Source organism: Schistocerca gregaria, chromosome 2 (genome assembly GCF_023897955.1).
Source record: "Schistocerca gregaria isolate iqSchGreg1 chromosome 2, iqSchGreg1.2, whole genome shotgun sequence".
NCBI lineage: Eukaryota > Metazoa > Arthropoda > Insecta > Orthoptera > Acrididae > Schistocerca > Schistocerca gregaria.
This window is the reverse complement of record NC_064921.1, coordinates 692,302,688-692,328,191: the sequence shown is the minus strand read 5'-3', so window position 1 is coordinate 692,328,191 and position 25,504 is coordinate 692,302,688. Positions and strand designations below refer to the sequence as shown.

Genomic DNA, 25,504 nt, shown 5'->3' with positions numbered 1-25,504 from the left:
AGCAGTACTCGAGAATAGGTCGTATTAGTGTTTTATAAGCCGTCTCCTTTACAGATGAACCACATCTTCCCAAAATTCTACCAATGAACCGAAGTCGACTATCCGCCTTCCCCACAACTGCCATTACATGCTTATCCCACTTCATATCGCTTTGCAATGTTACGCCCAAATATTTTATCGACGTGACTGTGTCAAGCGCTACACTACTAATGGGGTATTCAAACATTACAGGACTCTTTTTCCTATTCATCTACATTAATTTACATTTATCTATATTTAGAATTAGCTGCCATTCTTTACACCAATCACAACTCCTGTCCAAGTCATCTTGTATTTTCCTACAGTCACTGGTAGGGCATACAGCCGCCGCTTGACGGATCGGGGCTCCAACTGAAACCCGCCTACCCACCGAAACCCTATGGTGCCTGCCACTGCCAGTCACTAATAACCGGTTTCCTCGTACTCGGCAAGCCGTGCCAGCCTGCGCCACTAGCGCTGACGCAGCTCGGCCGCCGTGCGGGGGATGTTGACTACGCAGTGTAGTAGGTAACAACGTCTTCATGGCAGTGCTCACCGTCGAGGTGCACGAGATCGTTGCGTGACCCTGCCTGCTCTGCGCCAAGCTCAACCACCGCACGAAGACACACACACACACACACACACACACACACACACACACACCTGTAGCCGTTTGCATGTATTTAAAGCATCTACATCTACATACATACTCAGCAATCCACCATACGCTGCGTGGCCGAGGGTACCTCGTACCACAACTAGCATCTTAAAGCAATACAGAGTTTCATGAACACCGTCCGTCTTGCTGAAACCATCTTACTCCTCCGACGGACCCCTTTAACCCTTGCCAACCGATCGGACCCTTAAACACCCAGGTGGGAGAGCATTAGGCAGTCTTGACAACTGGGAGCTCCTTGGCGGTCGTCGGTCGCCAGGCCTGCTACCCCGCACCTTCAAGGCAGTCTGTTCCGGCATAGCCTTCTGTACTGTATTGGTTCGCGTCTTCTCATTTTTCGCAGCGGTAGAGCGACGGAGCAGACGAGGGGGCGCAGCAGATGAATGGAGACGGTTAGGCGGCGCCTCGTTACGCGCCGGGTAATGTTATTAGCGCGCTACAGCAGGTGGCCGGCTGATGGGGGCGGGATAGAGGCCGCCTTAATGATCGCGTTTCACAGGCGCGACACGGCCAGCCCTCTCTAATGGCGCGGCGCCGAGGGGTCCAGTTGCGGCCTCCTCCGGGCGTGCCTTTCCGCGACCCATTCATCTCCGTGAACACCAACTATGCACACAACACGGCTACCGAGCTCCTGCGAAAAAGGCAAAGAAACACTTCTTGACAGAGAAAACTTCTTTACACACTTCCTCGACCGTGAGTATTTTATCTATCTTCGTACAACATTTTCGATAGTTAGTGAAACAAAATAAAGAAAGAATGTAACACAGTTAGGTACTGCCATATTTATTCAAATACACAGACAGAAAAAATCTCAAACCAAGAAGCAGAATAGCCACATAAATGAAAACTGGTAGGAATATTTTTACAGGTACATCCAAAGGATGAGATCCCTCCCCCCCCCCCCCCCCCCCCCACACTCCACTCAAATTTAGCGTCAGTTGCAGAAGACTGGTGCTACATACCCCACTATGAGAATGGGAACTGAGAATTAGGTTTTGCTCTCCTTGAGACAGAGAAGTTGGTGTCCATGCATCAGCACGGCTTTAGAAAGCATAGCTCCTGTGAAAGGCAACTCGCCCTTTTTTCACAAGATATCTTGCGAACCATCGATCTATGGTATCAGACGGATGCCATATTCCTTGACTTGTGGAAAGCGTTTGACTCGTTGCTCCACTACAGACTCCTAAGTTACGAGCGTATGGGATTGGTCCCCAAGTATGTGAGTGGCTCGAAGTCTTCTTAAGTAATAGAACCCAGTACGTTCTCCTCGATGGTGAGTGTTCATCGGAGGTGAGGGTGTCATCTGGAGTGCCCCAGGGAAGTGTGGTAGGTCCATTGTTGTCTTCTATCTACATAAATGATCTTTTGGATAGAGTGAATAGCAATGTGCGGCTGTTTGCTGATGATGCTGTGGTGTACGGGAAGGTGTCGTCGTTGAGTGACTGTAGGTTGATACATGATGACTTGGAGACGATTTGTGATTGGTGTAAAGAATGGCAGCTGACTCTAAATATAGATAAATGTAAATTAATGCAGATGAACAGGAAATAGAATCCTGTAATGTTTGAATACTCCATCAGTAGTGTAGTGCTTGACACAGTCAAGTCGATTAAATATTTGGGCGTAACATTGCAGAGCGATGTGAAGTCGGACAAGCATGTAATGGCAGTTGTGGGGAAGGCGGATAGTCGCCTTCGATTCATTGGTAGAATTTTGGGAAGATGTGGTTCATCTGTAAAGGAGACGGCTTATAAAACACTAATACGACCTATTCTCGAGTACTGCTCGAGCGTTTGGGATCCCTATCAGGTCGGATTGAGGGAGGACAAAGAAGCAATTCAGAGGCGGGCTGCTAGATTTGTTACTTGTAGGTCTCATCATCACGCGATGCTTCAGGAATGTGGGTGGGAGTCTCTTGAGGAAAGGAGGCCTTCCTTTCGTAAATCGCTACTGAGGAAATTTAGAGAACCAGCATTTGAGGCTGACTGCAGAGTTTTACTGGCGCCAACTTACATTTCGCGGAAAGACCACAAAGATAAGATAAGAGAGATTAGGGCTCGTACAGAGGCATATAGGCAGTTATTTTTCCCTCCTTCTGTTTGGGAGTGGAAAAGGGAGAGAAGATGCTAGTTGTGGTACGAGGTATCCTCCGCCACGCACCGTTTGGTGGATTGCTGAGTATGTATGTAGATGTAGATGCTTTAAATACATGCAGTAACGGTCATGGGCGTTGGTTACCTTTGAGACTGGACGTGGTGAGTTCAAGTTCGTCAAGAATGTCTTTAAGGTGACAAAGACACTACTATCAACACCTCACCGACTTTGAACGAGACCATGTAATAGGGCTACGACAAGTTGGATATTGCAGAAAGAATTTGCAGAATGTATCCATAGTACATGGTTGGTGACAGCGCTGGTCCCGAGAACGTACAGTCGCAAGAAGACCAGCCTCCGACGGCCACGTGGCACTACCGGGAGGGAAGAACATTATGTAGGATGTATGGCCCTTACGGATCGTACTGCATCCGCAGCAGCAGTTTAAGCAGCAGCTGGCACCACACTGACACAACTAATTGTTACAAGTCGTTTACTTCACATCTACATCTACATCTACGTGATTACTCTGCTATTCATAATAAAGTGCCTGGCAGAGGGTTCAATGAACCAGCTTAATGCTGTCTCTCTACCGTTTCACTCTCGAACGAAACCCGGGAAAAACGAGCACTTAAATTTTGCGGTGCGAACCCTGATTTCTCTTATTTTATCGTAATGATCATTTCTCCCTATGTAGTTGGGTGGCAACAGTATGTTTTCGCGATCGATGGAGAACACTAGTGATTGAAATTTCATGAGAAGATTCCGCGGCAACGAAAAACGCCTTTGTTTCAATGATTGCCACTCCATTTCACGTATCATATCTGTGACACTATCTACTCTATTTCGCAGTAATACAAAACGAGCTGCCCTTCTTTGTACTTTTTCGATGTCATCCGTCAGTCCCACCTGATGCGTATCCCACACCGCACAGCAGTACTCCAGAATAGGGCGGAGAAGCGTTGTGTAAGCAGTCTCTTTGGTAGACCTGTTGCACCTTCTATGTGTTCTGCCAATGAATCGCAGTCTTTGGTTTGCTCTACCAACAATATTATCTATGTCATCGTTCCAATTTACGTTATTTGTAATTGTAATCCCTAAGTATTTAGTTGAATTTACCACCTTCAGATTTGTGAGATTTATCGCGTAATCGAAATTTAGCTGATTTCTTTTAGTACTCATGTGAATAACTTCGCACTTTTCTTTCTTCAGGGTCAATTGCCACTTTTCGTACCATACAGATATCTTATCTAAATTATTTCGCAAGTCGTTTTGATCATCTCATGACTTCACAAGATGGTAAATGACAGCATAATCTGCAAACTATCTAAGACGGCTACTCAGATTGTCTTCTATGTCGTTAATGTGGATCAGGAACAGTAGAGGGCCTATAACACTTCTTTGGGGAACACCGGATATTACTTCTGTTTTACTCGATGACTTTTCCGTCTATTCCTACGTACTGTGACCTTTCAGACAGGAAATCACGAATCCACTCACACAACTGTGGCGATACTCCGCAGGCACGAAGTTTGATTAGAAGACGTTTGTGAGGAACGGTGTCGAAAACCTTCTGGAAATCTAAAAATATGGAATCAATTTTAGATCCCCTGTCGACAGCACTTATTACTTCCTGAGTACAAAGAGCTAGTTGTGTTTCCCAAGAACTATATTTTCTGAATCCGTGCTGACTGTATGTCAATAAATCGTTTACTTCGAGGTACTTCATAATGTTCGAATACAGTATATGTTCTAAAACCCTACTGAAAAACGACGTTAGTGATATAGACCTCTAAGTCAGCGGAATACTCCTGCTTCCCTTTTTGGTTATTGGTGTGACTCGAGCAATTTTCCAGTCTTTAGGTACGGATCTTTCTGTGAGCGAGTGGTTGTATATAATTGCTAAATATGGAGCTATTTTATCAGCATACTCTGAGAGGAAGCTGACTGGTGTACCATCTAGACCGGAGATCTTGCCTTCATTAAGTGATTTAAGCTGCTTCGTTACACCGAGGATCCCTACTTCTATGTTTCTCTTCTTGGCAGTTGTTCTTGATTGGAATTCAGAAATATTTACTTCGTCTTCTTTGGAGTAGGAGTTTCGGAAAACCGTGTTTAATAACCCTGCTTTAGTGGCACTGTCATCAGTGACTTCACCGTTGTTCTCGCGCAGTGAAGGTATTGATTGTGTCTTGCTACTGGTGTGCTTCATGTATGACCAGAATGTCTTTGGGTTTTCTGCTCTCTACTTTAAAGGACAACTGAGAGCAAGACACCCTGTAGCGTGCACTCCACTGACTCCAAACCACCGCTATTTGTGACTTCAGTGGTGTCAAGCGACAGCTCATTGGAGAGCAGGGTGGAGGTCTGTGGCGTTTTCTGGTGAAAGCTGGTTTTGTCTTCGTGCCACTGATAATCGTGTGTTGGTTAGAAGTAGACCACTTGAGAGCCCGCAGCCAACCTGTCTCCGTGCTAGAAACACTGGACGTACACCTTTTGTTATGGTTCTAATGGCTATGAGCACTATGGGACTGAACTTCTGAGGTCATCAGTCCCCTAGAACTTAGAAGTACTTAAACCTAACTACCCTAAGGACGTCACACACATCCATGCCCGATGCAGGATTCGAACCTGCGATCTGTTGTTATGGTCTGAGGTGCGGTTTCGTGTGACAACAGGAGCACTCTCGTGGTTATACCACACACACACTGACTTCAACTTTGTACATCACTTTGATGATTCGACCTGCTTTGCTGCCATTAGTGAACAACATTCCAGGGAGTGTTTTCGAAAAGGATAACGTTCGCCGACATACCGCTGTTGTAACTCAACGTCCTCTACGTAGTGTTGACATGGTTCCTTGGTCTCCTTGACCACCGCATCTGTTTCTAGTGGAGCACATATGGGACATCATCGGGCGAAAACTCCAGCATCATCCACAAATACCATTAACCGCCCCTGCACTGACCGATGAAGTGCAACAGGCATGGAACTCCACCCCACAAACTGGCATCTGTCACCTGTAGAACACAATACATGAAACGTTTTCATGCATGCATTGAATATTCTAGCGATTATTAATGTACGAGAATTTCACATGTGCAGTAGCTTATCTAGCGCTTACATTAACCTGCTTTCTTGCAATGTTAATCACTTAAATATATTACGCAGATAAATTTCATTCCTCTGCATTAATTATTTTTTGATAGTGCGTTTTCTCCAGCAGTGTATATTCTTTCGATACTTGAGTTGGTGTATTATTATTTCTAATACATACTCAAGAGCCAAAGAAACTGGTACACCTGCCAAATATAGCGTAGGGCCCCAGCGACCACGCAGAAGTGTCACAATACGACGTGTCATAGACTCGACTAATGTCTGAAGTAGCGCTGAAGGGAACTGACACCATGAATCCTGCAGGACTGTCCATAAATCTGTAAGAGTACGGGAGGTGGGCCTGGAAATCTCTCCTGAACAGTACGTTGCAAGGCATTTCAGATAACATCAATAATGTTCATGTCTGGTAAGTTTGGTGGCCAGCGGAAGCGTTTAACCTCAGAAGAGTGTTTCCTGGAGCCACTCTGTAGCAACTCTGGAAATGTGGGGTGTCGCATTGTCCTGCCGAAATTGCCCGAGTCCGTCGGAATGCATAATGGACATGAATGGATGCAGGTGATCACACGGGATGCTTACGTACGTGTGCAACCTTTCCGCATATTGCTGCAGATTTCAATGCTGGGCCAACAGCAAGTGTCCGTCTGCGAACCATTCAACGGAACATCATCGATATGGGCTTTCGGAGTCGAAGGCCCACTCATGTATCATTTATGACTGCACGAAAGCAGGATACAAAGCTTTACGCCTCGCCGGCCGGGGTGGCCTAGCGGTTCTAGCCGCTACAGTCTGGAACCGTGCTACCGCTACGGTCGCAGGTTAGAATCCTGCTTAGGACATGGATGTGTGTGATGTCCTTAGGTTAGTTAGGTTAAAGTAATTCTAAGTTCTAGGGGACTGATAACCACGGAAGTTAAGTCCCATAGTGCTCAGAGTCATTTGAACCATTTCTTTATGCCTCGCCTGGGTGCGTCAACACCGACATTGGACTGTAGTTGACTGCAAACATCTTGCCTGGTCGGAAGAGTCTCATTTCAGATTTTATCGGGGGGACGGATGTGTACGGGTATTGAGACAACTTCATGAATCAATGGACCCTGTATGTCAACAGAGGATTGTTCAAGTTGCTGGAGGCTCTGTAGTGGTATGGGGCGTGTGCAGCTGGAGTGATATGGGCCCCCGATACGTCTAGATACGACTGTGACAGGTAATACGTACGTAAACATCCCGTCTGCATCCATGTCCGCAGCTCGTGGTCTAGTGGCTAGCGTTGCTGTCCCTGGATCACGAGGTCCCAGGTTCGGTTCTCGGCTGGGTTAAGGTTTTTCTCTTCCTGGAGACTGGGTGTTTGGGTTGTTTTCATCATTTCATCATCGTAATTCGTGACAGTGGTTAGATTGGATTGTGTAAAAATTGGACTGTGTAAAAATTAGGACTTTGTATGGGTGCTGATGACCGCGTAGTTGAGCGACCCATAAACCAAACATCATCATCATCATCATCACCTGCATCCATTCATGTCCATTCTGCATTCTGACGGACCTGGGCAATTCCAGTAGGACTATGCGGCACCCCACACGTCCAGAATTGCTACAGAGTGGCTCCAGAAATACACATTTGAGTTTAAACACTTCCGCTGGCCACCAGACACCGCAGTCATGAACATTACTGAGCAAATCTGAGACGCCTTGCAACGAGCTGTTCAGAACAGGACTTCACCACCACGTACTCTTACAGATTTATGGGCAGCCCTGCAGGATTTATGGTGTCAGTTGTCTCCAGCACTATTCCAGACATTATTCGATTCTATGTTGCGGCACTTCTGCGAACTCGTGGGGGCCCTACACGATATTAAGCAGGTGTACCCGTTTCTTTGGCTCTTCAGTGTAGCATGCTCATCTACCTTCAGTATAAATCATACCACGCATCAGAAAATGCCGTCAGGAATCATGCTTACTACAACTAAATATATTTGTCCAGATGTTCTCTACCTCCTGCATTAATCTGAACGATTAATTTCGGTACACTTTGTGTAATCACTACCGCAACAAGTCGTGTGGATTAGCCGCGCGGTCTGAGGCGTCTCGGCAGGTTTGCGGGCTTCCCCGTCGGACGTTCGAGTCCTCTCTCGGGTATGGGTGCGCGCTTTTTCCTTAGCGTAAGTTAGTTTCAGTTACATTAATTAGTCTGCAGGCCTAGGGCTGATGACCTCCCATAGAACCTTACCACAAATTTCCAAACTACCGTAATATTATATTTGTATCTGCTCATTTATGAGTGCTACCTTTTACCAGCAAGTTGAGACGTCAGATTTATCCTCATATTAGTCCAGAGTAGACATTTATTCAATTCTGAATTGTTCTGACAGAACAGTAACTAGCAAAGTGATAATCGTTCGTGTTTCATTTAAGGACAATAATTATTCGTCCATCATTATTCATAAATTCATAGTGAAAGAATAGTGCTCCAGTGAAAGAAGAGTGTTCCAGTGTTACTAGGTCAGGCGTCATTACACGGGGATATTTTAACCGTTTTAGCCTTTTATTTGATTCACATCAAAGGATGTCCGATATAGTAGCACCCTTTTCCGCTTTCCGTACTGAATTTACCTCAGCTCCATTTACACATTGAAACGCAAGTCCACACTTATGAGTTATTCAATAACTACTTGCTTGGTTTGGAATGACGTTCCAAGAGACTCAGCGAAATTACGTTTCGATGTTTTCAAGACCACTCGAAAGAAAGGGAGGTGTTCATTTGTAATCTCTCAAGGCTCTCTGAGCACGGGACACCATACCACATTAAAGTTTTGAAATGGAGTTACAAAGTGTTGCTCACAGCTTGCATTTTGCAGGTGTAGGTGAATAGACTACCCTAGTAACTACGTGTGTGCAGATAAACACTCTAATGGAAACAGTTATTTCTTCACTTTAGCCTCCAGTTGTGGGAGCAATTGCAGATGAGAGACTCCTATGACCGTATTTACTTTATCAGTCCATTAACGTTAGTTGTTTTAATGTATCATTCCTGTACAAGAAAACTTGCTCCATCGGAGAACATTTTCCTTGCGGGAAGGCAGTGAATTTGGCTTACACATGACGGGAAGCAACTCAACTTCCTTCACATCGTATAACAGGCACGAAAACACAGAAACAATGAACGACGGGTTGGTGATATGGTTCCTTTGGCATAGATATATGACTGCGGTTTATATTTTCTGAAATGTGTTTAACGCTCCTATTCTACCTTCTTCGGAAGGCACAACCACTCTATAATCCTAAAACATGTAGTAGGATTTATGAGGGAGTTGTATCAAATCTGAAATGTTGAAAACTGCTTCCAATGTGTTTTAACGCTGCGCTGTATACACAGTATCACTGATAATTGTCTATTGCAGTCGGAGCAATTTCTTAAAATAAATTCTTGTAGGTGGTATGATGCAATCAATGGGTTGTATGACAGTTCATAATAAATTAACATAAATATCCACATAACTGCAATAATTACTCCTCATTGAAGAAACGTTAACAAAATTTCAAATAAGAACCAGATTTGCAACTAATTTGAATTTGAGTAATATCGTGTACAATATATTTGTTAATGTTATTTGCACTAAGATCTTCCTCCTCCCCCACTACCTCCACCCCCTTGGAAAAAAGCAGTTCTGTCATTGTCTTACAACGTAATTAGCACACATAAAGAACTGTCATTCTCTTTGCTGTCCCTAGATATTGAATAATACAGTCCTGAACTTGAAGTATCGTTATACTAATAAATATTTTACTCAGGCGCCATGACTCTATCATAATGTTTGCTTCTTATGAACAGTGTCATTAGTTAGGTCTATCATCAACTGCCGGAGTGAAGATTTAGGATACTATGTGGAAGCCATAAACTGGTTCCGCCATTTGCTTATCTGTGTAATAGAAATCTCGTAACCTTATTGCCATATCCACAGATTAACACACATGTGCGAAAAAAAAATTATTCGGTGGAGCAAGGCCACCGCTTAATTTTACAAAAAGATAAACTTCCTTTGAAAACTTCTTGAATTGAAATATTGACAACTGAACTGAATTCAAGTTCCTTTGTCGTGTATTCTCTCGACACTTTCCGGCGGATGCCGAGGAAGTAGAAGGGGGCAGAGGCTGGGGTCGTTGGCCGGCGTAGCGAAGATGTGCCATTTAGACATTCTGGCTGCATCGAAATCTCTTCCGGGCAGCAGTCCACTGCGGGTCGAAAGACGAATGCTTTCTTTACTAAATTTCGATTCCACCCTAAGGTGGGCGGGCTTGAAGCAGCTTAGTACGCTGCTCTACAGCCGACAGACTTTTTAAAAACGTAAGAAGAAAAGAAACAAGAAAAACAGGTGATAAAACGGCGACTTAAACTGTAAAAACGGCGGAAAATTGTGGAAAGTTAAAACATAAAGCAAAGGGGTTGGCAATGTTAATAAAATACACAGGAATCAGACAAGTAATATAGTAGACACACGATTAAAAAAAACATGGCGACAGTCTGATTTCTGTTCACAAGAGATAAAAAATCACACCCAGCGACAGTATGATGGGCGTTCTCAACACTTCCCAAAAGACACACAACACTCAACACTGACTGTAAAACACTCACTCTAAAACACTGCACGAAAATGTCGGCACAAAGATAACACTCCCTAGCCAAGGGCGGTTTGGAGGGGGGGGGGGGGGGGACCTAGAGGAGGGTGAAAAACAAGGAGGGAGAAGAGGAAGAAACGAAAGGGGGGAACCAAAGGAGGGAGAGGACTCATAAGGGGGAGAGGGGCAGGGCAGATGCGAGAGGGAATGGGAAAAGGCAGAGGAGGGAAATGCAAAAGGACTCGGGGGAGAGAAGGAGGGAAGAGAGAGGGTAGGTGGGGGAAAAAAAGAGGATGGGATGGGGGAGAGGGAGCCCAGGAAAAGGATAGAGGAAAGGAGGGGGAGTGAGGATCAGAGTTGATAGGAGGGATAAATGGAGGGAGAGAGGGGAGAGGGGGAGTTAATGGAAGCCACCTTGGGAAAGGAGATGAAAGGTGTGGAGATGGAGGGTAGCGGGGGGGGGGGGGGGGACAACAGTGAAGGCGTAGCAGGGGGCGGGGTTGGGAGAGAGGAGAGGAGCAACCAGGGGGTGAGGGGGATCAAGGCGGCGGGAGGTGTAGCGTATGCGGATATGTTCGAGGAATAGGAGCAGATGGGGGAAGGAATGAAAGGAATGAGGTCATAGAGGATCTGTGTGGGGGACAGGAGGCGTATGCAGAAAGCGAGGCGGATTGCGTGACGCTCAAGGATCTGGAGGGACTTATAGAATTTGGGGGGGGGGCAGATATTCAGGCGGGACTGGCATAACAGAACGCATGCTTTCCTTTGTTCCGGCTATTTAACACCGCGACTTCAGTTGTCCTCCGCTGATTCCAGAGTGATGATTGGCAGCCGTTGGCGATCACTGATTGGCGGATGTTGATATCATAGTGCGACCATTCGCGCCGGAAAAAGGCTCGTGTGCGTGCGTAGTTAGCGGCTGATTGCATGTTTGGCGGGAACGCCTCTAGCGTCGGCTGGCGGAACGCGCCGGTACTAAGTTGCAGGCGCCGCTTAACTTTGCCGCGGGTGCCGTCTGTTGCATTTGTGTGGCTGTGCGCGCCACGGCATTTATATTTAGTTATTTTGGTTTTTTATATCTTTAATAATGGACTTAACATCTATGGTCGTCAGTCCCCGGTTTTTTACATCAAACTCATTCTTAATCAAAATATCCACGGGTGTACTGCCGGTCTATAGTGTCCAACGGGCACAATATTTCGGCGATCAAACATGTCGCCATCATCAGGTGAACTGACGGACTGAGCTCCTGAGAACGCGCCGGCACGGAGATCCGTAGGCTATGGCTGCTCAGGGGGAACTGGGTTCGGTCGCGGCGGCGGCCGATTTAAATACACTCCGCCCGCGGCGCGCTCCCTCCGCCGTCCGTGCCCCGCGCCACGGTAGCGCGGTGGAACAGATTGCGACGGCGTCTGAGATGACGTCGGTGTGATGGCTCTGTCCGCCGTGGTCGTCACAACTATGCGTTTACTCGATTTGCTCTTGATTAACCCAATCGCTGGTTCCCAAGCCTTACTAAGATTATAGCCACAGTCACGGTTTATGAGGTCGTCATTGGTGCGAATTTCGATGGCCTCTCTAGCAACGCTGTCCCAGTATCTCGACGTGCGGTCATACTTCATAGCGTGTTTTTCCGATAAACAATGTTCAGCGACCGCCGACTTGCTCGGATACATCAGTCGAGTGTGCCAATCTGAGTAGATCCAACGTGCTCTCCGCCCAACCACTGCATCACAACCTGTTGAGATGGATGAAGTCACGAGGGAGGAGGTAGGCACTGCATTTATTCCATACACAGGCGCACTCTCGGGGAAAATCGCCCGCATTCTGAAGAAACACCGAGTCGGAACTGTGTTTTGTCCTCCGAATAAAACTCGTGCACTAGTGGGGAGCGCCAAAGATGACCTCGGTTTGAGGAAGGCCGGCGTGTACCAGATTCCGTGTCCATGTGGCAAGTCGTATATTGGTCAGACGATGCGTACCGTCGAGGACCGATGCCGTGAACACCAAAGGCACACTCGACTGATGTATCCGAGCAAGTCGGCGGTCGCTGAACATTGTTTATCGGAAAATTACGCTATGGAGTATGACCGCACGAGGATTCTGGTACAGACGTCGAGATACTGGGACAGCGTTGTTAGAGAGGCCATTGAAATTCGCACCAATGACGACCTCATAAACCGTGACTGTGGCTATAATCTTAGCAAGGCTTGGGAACCAGCGATTGGGTTAATCAAGAGTAAATCGAGCAAACGCATAGTTGTGACGACCACGGCGGACAGAGCCATCACACCGACGTCATCTCAGACGCCGTCGCAATCTGTTCCACCGCGCTACCGTGGCGCGGGGCGCGGACGGCGGAGGGAGCGCGCCGCGGGCGGAGGGTATTTAAATCGGCCGCCGCCGCGACCGAACCCAGTTCCCCCTGAGCAGCCATAGCGTATGGATCTCCGTGCCGGCGCGTTCTCAGGAGCTCAGTCCGTCAGTTCACCTGATGATGGCGACATGTTTGATCGCCGAAATATTGTGCCCGTTGGACACTATAGACCGGCAGTACACCCGTGGATATTTTGATTATCAAATACGCCGGGAGAAACTCAAGAATCACAACGTCATTCTTAGTGTTCGTGTTTAATGTAAATAAACCGGTATCAGTGAACATCAGAAACGAATTCAACGATCGTCAACGACTGTGGCGGTGTGGGTAATCCAGTTCCCGTCCGATTACCGAAGTTATGCACCGTCTGGCGTGGCCAGTATTTGGATGTTTGATGGGTGATGGTCTACGTAAGTGCGCGTTGTTGACATTTTCCCCTTTGCTTTACGGGAGAGGGGATAGTAGGAGTGGCGGCGTGTACTCTGTGAACACCAGTCTTTGCGCCAAATGTTCTTGGGTCAGATGAAAACCTCTCCGCAGTGTTTCATGAAATGAGAACACGCGACACTGTTGATCGTGATCCGTCCGTCGGATGGGGACCTCAAGCTGGGCGGCCCCTTTGGTGCCATTTAAAAGGAGTGGGCTATGTGCCGCCATCGGGTTTCACCCACACACGAACAAACACATACATCGCATCACATCACAGTCATATACACTTAACGTGCACGGCTTTCATACTTCGCGAAGGAAAGGTGCCTGCTGGCGTGAAGTATTGGGAAAACCTTCCCAATTAAGCTGCTGAACCTGTCCTTAGAGAAAGCTTTTGACAATGTTGACTGGAATACTCTTTTTCAAATTCTAAAGGTGGCAGGGGTAAAATACAGGGAGCGAAAGGCTATTTATAATTTGTACAGAAACAAGATGGCAGTTATAAGAGTCGAGGGGCATGAAAGGGAAGCAGTGGTTGGGAAAGGAGTGAGACAGGGTTGTAGCCTCTCCTCGATGTTATTCAATCTGTATATTGAGCAAGCAGTAAAGGAAACAAAAGAAAAATTTGGAGTAGGTATTAAAATTCATGGAGACGAAGTAAAAACTTTGAGGTTCGCCGATGACATTGTAATTCTGTCAGAGACGGCAAAGGACTTGGAAGAGCAGTTGAACGGAATGGACAGTGTCTTGAAAGGAGGAGATAAGATGAACATTAACAAAAGCAAAACGAGGATAATGGAATGTAGTCAAATTAAATCGGGTGATGCTGAGGGAATTAGATTAGGAAATGAGACACTTAAAGTAGTAAAGCAGTTTTGCTATTTAGGAAGTAAAATAACTGATGATGGTCGAAGTAGAGAGGATATAAAATGTAGACTGGCAATGGCAAGGAAAGCGTTTCTGAAGAAGAGAAATTTGTTAACATCGAATATAGATTTATGTATCAGGAAGTCGTTTCTGAAAGTATTTGTTTGGAGTGTAGCCATGTATGGAAGTGAAACATGGACGATAACTAGTTTGGACAAGAAGAGAATAGAAGCTTTCGAAATGTGGTGCTACAGAAGAATACTGAAGATAAGGTGGATAGATCAAGTAACTAATGAGGAGGTATTGAATAGGATTGGGGAAAAGAGAAGTTTGTGGCACAACTTGACTAGAAGAAGGGATCGGTTGGTAGGACATGTTTTGAGGCATCAAGGGATCACAAATTTAGCATTGGAGGGCAGCGTGGAGGGTAAAAATCGTAGAGGGAGACCGAGAGATGAGTACACTAAGCAGATTCAGAAGGATGTAGGTTGCAGTAGGTACTGGGAGATGAAGCAGCTTGCACAGGATAGAGTAGCATGGAGAGCTGCATCAAACCAGTCTCAGGACTGAAGACAACAACAACACAACCTGTCCTTAGGGTGAAATGATAATTAAATGAAGACCCTATGCTATCGACAGGCGTTGATATACATCAACGGGGACAGTCGAATATGTGTGCCCGACCTGGACTCGAGCACAGGATATCCTGTTTACATGGCAGACGCTCTATCCATCTGAGCCACTGAGGGCACGGAGGATACTGCGACTGCAGGGGTTTATCCCTTGCACGCTTCCCGTGAGACCCACATTCCCAACTTAATGTCCACACACCACAATCGCAGTGCCTCCGCCCATTACACTCATTACTGGCTGCAGACAATCTTATGGAGTCCCGTAAGAGTTCGGGCAATGCGTGTGCATTTGCACAGAAAAAGGTCAATGGCCGCTTAGCCTTAACTAAGATGGTATCTGTTCTTTCGGACATGTCACGCCACGCTAAAACCTCTAGAAATGGCGTGGCCTCCTGTACGCTTTCAGACATCCGCAATTGGAGCTCCTCCTCCAGACCAACGCTCTCTCGCAAACACCACAGGCAGCCGGCCGCAGCTAGAGAGCCTGTGTAGGGAGAGAGTGGCCAACCGGACGATACGGTGGCCACTTTTCTGCCAAACTGCGGGCGGGACTTTTGAATGGCCAGTAGTGGAGTAGTGGAGTAGACACTCACCGAATCGAAAGCACAGGACAATATAGCGAAATCATCCGTTAAATGCCTTTCTTTACAGCTGTAATATACTCATAGTAGCCTACTACGTACAGCACAGGAAAATTTGATACAGTGGCTGTAAAAATTATTCGTTACTTGCACTTATCTCCTTTAAAGTTCGTTTACTAGACACATTGCAATGAAAGTAACGTAAATAGGAAAATATAGTGTATAGCTTTTGTTTTGTATCGGAAGTGCACAACGCTAAAGATTTAACGTACCTGTATTACGTCATTTGAATGAAAGTCGTAAGCAGTTGCTTACTTGTGACATGCAAAAAGTGTGAGACGTATTAGTACTTCTTCTCACGTCTTCAAACATTTTTGCATGTCACAAGTAAACAACTGCTTACGACTTTCTTTCAGAATACCTCTCGTAGATAACAAAGGAAAAAGATTACAAAAATCGGGTAATGTTAAATGTAGGCTACTGTAATGACGACCAAATATAACAAGCAGACAAGGTTGGAAAAGCAGAGAACCAACCGTGACATTTCGTCACGGTTCAGTCCCTACATTGTCGTTCGTGTGAGAACTGTAAATCTTCTTTTAGTGAACATCTAGGACAGTGTAATTATAACACCAACAGTATTGAGTAAATTTTAAAGGGCGGCACTGGGTAGATATACGCAGATTAATGGATGCTCCAGAAAAAAATAATTAAATTTTTAGCACCTTCAAAGAACAGCTGCAACACGTACTCAGTGAACGAACGGGTCTCAGAAACAAGCAAATCCGACGTTGTCTGAATGACACCATTCCAGAACGTTGGATTCCAAGACGAGGGGCAGAAAGTGAACTTCATCACCGGTAGCCTTCCAAGTCTCTAGACCTCACAATTCGTGACTTTTATCTGTGAGGTTACATAAAAGTTCGTGTTTTTATCCCCCCTATGCCTGACACACTTGAAAGTCTACGACATCGCATTGTTGAAGCTGTGAATTCGATAACGAGAGATCAGCCGCTTCGTGTGTGGCAGGAAATGAGCCATTGTTTTGATATTTATCTTGCAACACATGGTACTCGCATTGAATGCACAAATTTTGAACTTTACTCTTACCAGGAACGTTGACATTGTTTTTCTATCTTTTGGAGTTTGGAAGCAATTAATGTATCAACTCTGTTCCTTCTTTTTGAATATCCGTGCACAAAAGACTTAAGAAATATTCAGCTATTGCTGAAATGCCTTATTATAGTCCCGCTCTTCCTGTCAAGTGCTGTAAAATGCAGCCTATCGTGTAGCTGTCATATTGTTCGTTAAAAATCAGCAATCCATCCCACTCACTTTTTTTAAAAAATCACGTGAACCTTTATGAGCGGTGCTCCAGGCTGAGGAGAAATGCGCCGCCGCAAAGCCATCAGACTGAGCGCGCAAGCTATTCAGATGTGAATTGCTGCTTCAGCTCCTCTTTTTTTATTTTATTGGGTTTCTCAGTAGAGATTAAATTGGTGAAGCATTTTGGTCGTTATACAACAGGATGGCTTGCGGCCTTAATTACGCTTCGTCCTAACGGGACGCTGCGAGCAATATACGACAAAGTGGAGGTCACCAGGCCGCCGGAACGAGCAAGAGAAAGTTACGCCACGAGCCAAATATCCTCACGCTGTACCCAACCAAGCGTAGATCATGCACAGATGTAGAAATTCAGCGTTACGTAATTGGTAATACATTGTTCGGAATGAATGAGTCTACTATTAAAGTGCTAGGAGCGTAAAGGTGGATTTTGGCTGCACTTTCATAGTCATCTGCAAAGAAGAAAAAAGATTGGGGATGTCTACTATTTCTCAATTGTTTTAGACATTTATTCTCATGTCTTGTTAGTGTACACTTGTACAAAAAACAAATTTTGACTCGTTTGTATCATGTTATTAACTACAAAATTTTCTTGTAGCAGGGGTGCACAGCTTCTATTCTCTAGTCTCTGGCCGTTTCAAACGTTTCCCTAAATAATCTATACAGCTACACTGTTTTTTAGCACATATTACGCTACTATAAGTTGTTAATCTTGTCGAAATCTGAGTGTAGGACCTCAATAAAATCTCTGCAGAGGGCCACACCCATGCTGAAATTAAAGTTCTCCTGAAGCTCATGGGGTTGAATTAGTATGAGGTGGCTTTAGCATCGGGGAAATATCGTTATGGAGCCATTTTTCAAGCTATAATGCTCCTACAATCTCCAGACCTCTTAAAATATCGATATGATAAGTTTTGCCAAATATCATCACTTTGCTCTTAATCAATAGGGGATGATTTTTGCCTCGTTAGTGTCACGTTACTAATTACAAAATTTTCTTGTATTATGGGTCCACAGCTTCTATAAATTTTCTATAGAATTTCATCTTGCTTTCAGCTGCTACAATTTTATTTTGCGATTGGAGTTTCGGTACTAAGCAGTCTGCAAGCATCTACAAAACGTAATGAGAACAATTTCCAGTGGGATTAACAGTACGTACAATCATTTTTGTAGTTTTATTTTGACATTTAAATGCCGTTATTAGGAGATTTTGACATACACGCAGAGGTAACGCCATAAAATGCACAACTGCACATCAAAGAACAACTAGTCATCGATACTAGTCAACATTTCATTTTATGCTGCAATTCTGAGTGAACTGTATATGGCACACAACTAAAAGTGTAAACTTACAATGCATGAGAATAAATGCATAAAACAGTCGAGAAAATTCTTATTTCTGAGGTCTGAGTGCGTTGTTCTTTGAAGGCTCTATAAATTTCAAATTTTTCTACAGCATCCATTAATCTGACTATCTCGACCCTGTGTATTACTTTTAGAAATTCGTCGATGCTATTCCTGTTATGATTATATTGTCGTAGATGTGCACTAAATGAAGATTTACAGTTGAGTGAATGTTCTAATCACTCCCAACGTTTCCTGAATGACACCACTCCAGGACGTTGAATTGGAAGGGGAGGAGACGATGAACTTCATCACCGGTGGCCTCCCACGTCTCCAGACCACACACTTCGTCACTTTCATCTGAGTGGTCACGTAAAAGATCGCGCTTTTTCGCCTCCCCCCACCCCCCCTCTCTCTGCCTGCCTGACACTCTTTTAAAGTGCAACATCGCATTGTTGAAGGTGTGAATTCGATAACGAAATACTATCTGCTTCGTCTGTGGCAGGAAATGAGCCACCGTTTTGATATTTGGCATGAAACACTTGGTGTTCACATTGAATGCATAAAAATTAGTAATATTCTCTTTTTAAGAGCGTTGGAATTGTGTTTCTAACTTTTGTAGTTTGTAAGCAATAAATGTTTGAAATCCGTTCCTTCTTTTTGAATAGCCCTGTATAAAAACGGATATGTAAATTATATTAATGTCGCACCACTGAAGATTACTAGATGACTTATTTGAGTGTCACTACTTGTAACATAATGACAGATGAATATACGTAATTGGAGGCATGAATTGTGGCATTTAAGTTCATGCTATAGACGCATTTGAAAGTGATCGTACTGGAATCCACGACGAAGGTGATGAGTGCTTTCGTACTACTAATGTTCAAGAGAGACGCAATAGGCTACATATTGCAAACTCTTTCTACTAAAAATTGGTTACAAAGTCTATGAGGTTAGTATGATCGTGAAATGTGACAGAGAAACATTCCGAAGCGAGCCAATGGTTGCCAAACAGAGCCTTCTCAACACCATGACTTTGTCTCTCTTAAAACTCAAAAACGTAAACTTTCCAAGGCATTGTTCATATCCCCATACATCGGCCGTAATAGCTGTGACAGTAAAATTAAAGACATTCCACAAATTAAAGACATTCCACATTCTAAAATGGCTCTGAGCGCTATGGGACTTAACATCTGAGGCCATCAGTCTCCTAGAACTTAGAACTACTTAAACCTAATCACACACATCCATGCCCGGGGCAGGATTCCAACCTGCGACCATAGCGGTCGCGTGGTTCCAGACTGAAGCGCCTAGAACCTCTCGGCCACATCGGCCAGTCATTCCACATTCCACCTTATAGTGCCATAAGAAGAGTACCATTGGTGCTGAGTAGAGTAGAAGATGATAAAACAAAACGATACTGGTTCAGGTATGTACCCTTTCTCCCTCACCCTTCCCAACACAGGAGGTGCATTCAGTACTAAGAGCTGGTTGGTTTTATTCAGAATGCCAGTGCAAGATATTATTCTCCACTCCTTTGGTTACAAACCTCTGTTTTTCAACAAAATCTCCGTTCAATGCGACGTCGTTACGCTATTTTAGCGGGAGGGCCTGTACGTCGGCGTGGTACCACTCTACTAGCCGACGTCGGAGCCAACGGCTTGCTGCAACAATAGCCGTGCCATCATCCACGCACTGGTTCCCGCGGAGGGTGTCCTTCATTGGGCCAAACAGATGGAAGTCGGAAAGTGCAAAATCCGGGCTGTAGGGTGGATGAGGACCAACAGTTCAATGAAGTTTTATGAGCTTCTCTGGGCGGCGCAAACTTGTTTGAAGCCATGCGTTGTCATGCAAAAGGAGAAGTTTGTTTGCACTTTTGTGGCACCTCGAATGAGAGGGTCCCCACGTTCCAACATAGGAAGAGTCACACCTGTGTGCGGCCGGCCGGCACTCTGGAGATCGGACACGTTTGTGCGACATTGTTGCAATCATGACAGGCACCTTGCCGGATGACTCACAGTGATTCTATTCACTGGCAAATCACCGTAGACATTCTGCAAGCCTCTATGAAATATCTGCGACTCTCTGGTTTTCCACCAAAAGAAACTCAATGGCAGCTCTCTGCTTAGAACGAGCCGGCCGTTGTGACCGAACGGTTCTAGGCGCTTCAGTCCGGAACCGCGCTGCTGCTACGATCGCAGGTTCAAATCCTGCCTGGGGCATGGATGTGTGTGATGTCCTTAGATTAGTTACGTTTAAGTAGTTCTAGGTCTATTGGACTGATGACCTCAGATGTTAAGTCCCATAATGCTTAGAGCCATTTGAACCGTTTTGCTTAGAACGCATCTGTGACAGGCGCCATTTTGAAGGGTAAGTAAAGTGCCACTACCTATCAGAACTTCAAGAAACTATAAGGGCTGAAGCGGTAATATTTCACCATCTCCTATAAGAATCTCCGCATTTTTTTCAGTCGAAACTGGTCCAGAAAAAAATGTGTTTCATTAGTTATTGGACGCCTCTTTTACCTTACCTTTATTTGCGCAGTGCGATTTAGACGTAGCAACGGAAAAATAGCCGTAAATACACATATCACTGTGCATTAGTCGACAAGACCTTCTTCCAGCTGGCGTGTCCTTGGCGGAGACTGAACAGGTTCGATCGGAGCTACAGCTAATGTCGAGTCTTACTGAAGATACAACTTGACAAGTTAATGTGAAGTCGGAGCAAACATTCGGCACGACATGGTGATGTGGAATACGAAGATAGATATAGCATCACAAGTTCCATATACACACAGCTTTCCAAGAGGTGAAAATCAGGACGAGAATCAAAACAAACGTCCTAGGACAAAACCACGGATTAACAGCCACTCCATTTGTACTGTTGTACTTTCTCATGAAATTATCACATCATAAGAAACACTATATTACCGATATTCGATGAGCCTGAACGAAAAATAAATCAGGAAGACATACGTTCTATTAGACAGTTCACATGAAGAGTTACATAAACTAATGTCGAATACTTTCTAGTAGATATCGCGTATATTAATACAGAGAATGATTTAAGAATTCTACAGTTTCCATTAAAAGACTATTTTCCAAGGACGAGTTATGACATTCCGCTGAATTTCCGGAGGCTATTTTGGTCCAAGTATCATTTAACGTGCATTGATGGAAGCATTTTAGGCGTTTACTTCTCGGATGTATCGCGGTCATTACAATACGGCAATTTGTTCCGCTTGATTGGAAAGGGGCAATGAATCACCTATCACTGTCGTTACGAAAATATCTGCGGTTTCATGAACGATGATATACGTGAATTAATGAAGACATAAATCAAAATCCGATGGCGCGTATCCACGCGCAGATGTCCTGAAACAGAATTTCGCCCGTTGTTAGGTGAAGCCACAGCAAACCAATATACGGCCGAAGGTTATGTATTAGAACTTCTAGTACAGACAATACCGTAACGTTAAGGAAGTGGAAATCTGCACAACCAATTTCTTTCCTGTGACACGATCAACGATATAGATCGTGATTATAGTAATAAACATTGCTATCGATTATTTTTTATTTTACTTCTCACTAATAATTAAGTATCCGAGACGTTTTACAAGATGCAATAGCGCTTAAAACGGTTTATACTATTATAACGGTTTAATAACTCTCAAAATGTATAAAATGTGAGACCAAACTCTGTAGCTACAATACTTCTTCATTGTCATTCTCAGGTGAACTTTTTATAACGAAGAGAAAGTTGTGCTTCCATTGAACGATATACATTCCTTGAATATTTATTTTAAATGTTTATGTGGAGAAATCTGTTACACATTTTAGTCCTCAAGCGTCGTCGGATTTGATTAAAATAAGTACATCTTTTGATTTAAAGAATTAGTAGTAGGTGAAGTCAAGTTATGAAAATTTACCAGAAGTAAATTTACCCCACACACGTTCTTTCGTTTTCCTTACTTAAAAGACGCCATTTTATTACTCGTCTGGAACATAACAGATTTTTGCTCCTGCGTGATTCATAACGGAACAGCTCGCATTCCTTCTCTTCCTCTTTGTAAGGAGGGAGGCAGGGGGGAGTAGAGCGCAGCTGTACGGTTAAGGTTGTACGAAGGTGAGTCAAATTAAAACCTTAAATATTTTTTTAAATATTATTTATTGTGCAGAAGTGGAACAAAGCTGTATCACTTTTCAACACAATCTCCCCCACGCTCATTTCAAGTCCTCCAACGCTTACAAAGTGCATAAATCCTTTTAGAAAAAAATTCTTTTGGTAGTCCGCGCAACCATTCATGCATCGCGTGGCGTACCTTTTCATCACAACGGGACTTCTTTGCTCCCATTGCATCTTTGAGTTGTTCAAACATATGGAAATAACTTGGGGGGCAAGGTCTGGTGGGTGTGGTGGATGAGGAAGACACTCGAAATGTCTGTGATTGTTGCAACTGTACTGGCAGTGTGGGGCCTTGCATAGTCATGTTGCAAAAGGACACCTGCTGACAGCAGTCCACATCACTTTTTGATTGCAGGCCACAGATGATTGTTTAGGAGATCTGTGTGTGGTGCACTGGTGCCAGTGGCCACTCAAGGCATGTAATGCTCCAAAATGACGCCTTTTTCGTCCCAAAAGTGAGTCTCTGCTGATGGTTCTGTTAGAAACTTCTTTGGTTTTTGTGATGAGGAATAACGCCATTCCTTGCTCGCTCTCTTCGTTTCCGCGTGGTGGAAAAGGAACCCAGGTTTCGTCCCCAGTAACGATTCTTGTAAGAAAGGCACCACCTTCTCGTTCAAAGCGCAGAAGAAGTTCTTCACAAGCACCAACACGTCGTTCTCTCATTTCAGGAGTCAGCTGCCGTGGCACCCATGTTGCAGACACTTTGTGAAACTGGAGCACATGACTAATCTGTAAACATGCTGCAGTGTCATTCAGTGTCACTCGGCGGTTTTCCTTCACTATGGCTTAAACTGCTGCAATGTTCTGTGGAGTCACAACTCGTTGTGCCTGACCTGGACGAGGACCATCTTCCATTGCGAACTTCCTACTCCATTCGTAGACTTGCTGCTGTGACAAACATGCATCAGCGTACTGAACCTTCATTCGTCGATCAATTTCAATGGGTTTCACACCTTTACTACGCGAAAACCGAATAACAGAACGCTGTTCTTCCCTGGTGCAAGTTGTAAGTGGAGCGGCCCTCTTTATACTGATACTGCGATGGTATGTGTGCATCTGCACTATGCTGCCACCTACAAGCCATTCTGCACGCTGTTTGTAGCACACTTACCAACTTACAGGATAACGGCGCGAAATTTCGATTTGTTGGTACAAATTTAAGGTTTTTATTTGACTCACCCTCGTGCGAGTTTCAGGTAAGCTGTTTCATGTGGATTATAAGTGCTGTACTTGTACAGCCAACAGCACGGAAAATTTTTGATTGCTTTTTTTCTGCTTACAAGTCATGCCATTTACCTTCACCATACGTTTGAAGAAATAGCGGTAACCCCCTGCTTACTATTAGTCAAAGGCTGACATACACTCGGGAACTGCATCTGAAAAACACGGTATCTATTATCATCTCCGTGCACCAGTATTTACCATGCCAAGCGAAAATTAAAATCGAGTTATTTGGCATAACGTTTACATGGAACTCCAAAGTCAGACATTATTAAGGTATAATCTATTTAGAACTGACACGTCAGGGGTATCGGTTCGCCTGTCAAAGCGTATTAGATTGTTTAGGCTGTAAAGACTAGTCTTTCTATCTCTTCCCTGCTCACCACAAAGACCCTTTTGCGTTCTTCTGATATGTACAGTGTGAACCCCTTAGAGGGTACGGCGCTGATTTTATTAATTTTGTTCCGTATGCCGCATGCGTACTTTCTACTTGTAATGAGGTCATTCTTTCCTCATTCCTTCTCATACTCCCCGCTGTTTCAGTCTATAGCATTTCAGTTGTCAATGATCGACTGTAATTACGTATCGTAAAAATTCATATCTGATTTACACGTAACATATTAGGAACAGCAGCAGCGTATTTAAAAAATTATTTATAGATATATTACAAGCCAATGACGATTACAGTATGATTTTATCCATACTAATATTATAAATGAGAAAGTAACTATGTCTGTTACATTTTCACGACTGAACTGCCGAATCTATTTCGATAAAATCTGGTAGACAGATACACTACTGGCCATTAAAATTGCCATACCATGAAGATGACGTGCTACAAATTTAACCGAGAGGAAGAAGATGATGTGATACGCAAATGATTAGCTTTTCAGAGCATTCACACAAGGTTGGCGCCAATGGCGACACCTACAACCTGCTGACATGAGTAAAGTTTCCAACCGATTTCTCATACACAAATAACATATGACCGGCGTTGACTGGTAAAAAGCAGTTGTGATGCCTCGTGTAAGGAGGACAAAGGCGTACAATCACGTTTCCGACTTTGATAAAGGCATCTTATCCGCATGGCTGTAACGGATCATGCAGCCACGTCTCGATCCCAGAGTCAACAGATGGGGACGTTTGCAAGACAACAACCATCTGCACGAACAGTTCGACGACGTTTGCAGCAGCATGGAGTATCAGCTCGCAGAGCATTGCTGCAGTTACCTTTGACGCTGCATCACAGACAGGAGCGCCTGCGATGGTGTACTCAACGACGAACCTGGGTGCACGAATGGCAAAACGTCATTTTTTCGGATGAATCCAGGTAATGTTTACAGCATCATGATGATCGCATCCCTGTTTGGCGACATCGCGGTGAACGCACATTGGAAGCGTGTATTCGTCATCGCCATACGGCGTATCACCCGGCGTGATGGTATGGGGTGCCATTGGTTACACGTCTCAGTCACCTCTTGTTCGCATTGACGGCACTTTGAACAGTGGACGTAACATTTCAGATGTGGTACGACCCGTGGCTCTACCCTTCATTCGATCCCTGGGAAACCCTACATTTCAGCAGGATAATGCACGACCCCATGTTGCAGGCCCTGCACGGTCCTTTCGGGATGCAGAAAATGTTCGACTGTTGCCCTGGCCAGCACATTCTCAATACCTCTCACCGGCTGAAAACGTCTGGCCAATAGTGGCCGAGCAACTGGCTCGTCACAATACCCCACTCACTACTCTTGATGAACTGTGGTATCGTGTTTAATTGCATTGCAGCTGTACCTGTACACCCCATCCAAGCTCTGTTTAACTCAATGCCCAGGCGTATCACGCCGTTATTACGGCCAGAGGTGGTTGTTCTCGCTACTGATTTCTCAGGGTCTATGCACCCAAATTGCGTGAAAATGTAATCACATGTCAGTTCTAGTATAATGTATTTGTCCAATGAATACCCGTTCATCATCTCCATTTCTTCTTGGTGTAGCAATTTTAAT

The 25,504-nt window shown here is 44.6% G+C and overlaps 1 protein-coding gene across 6 annotated transcripts in view; it reads right to left on the bottom strand.

The window, feature by feature from the left end:
* LOC126334777 (agrin-like) overlaps positions 1-25,504 on the bottom strand; it is an 884,963-nt gene that overhangs the window by 682,719 nt on the left and 176,740 nt on the right. For 2 of the 6 annotated variants that reach the window (XM_049997374.1, XM_049997375.1), the window contains exon 2: positions 5,604-5,808. The exons of 3 other annotated variants lie outside the window; for them this stretch is intronic. The gene's annotated coding sequence lies outside the window, so the exon portion shown is untranslated. Of the gene's footprint in view, positions 1-5,603; positions 5,809-25,504 lie in introns of those variants that run through there. One more of the 6 variants, XM_049997376.1, reaches the window with a different exon arrangement.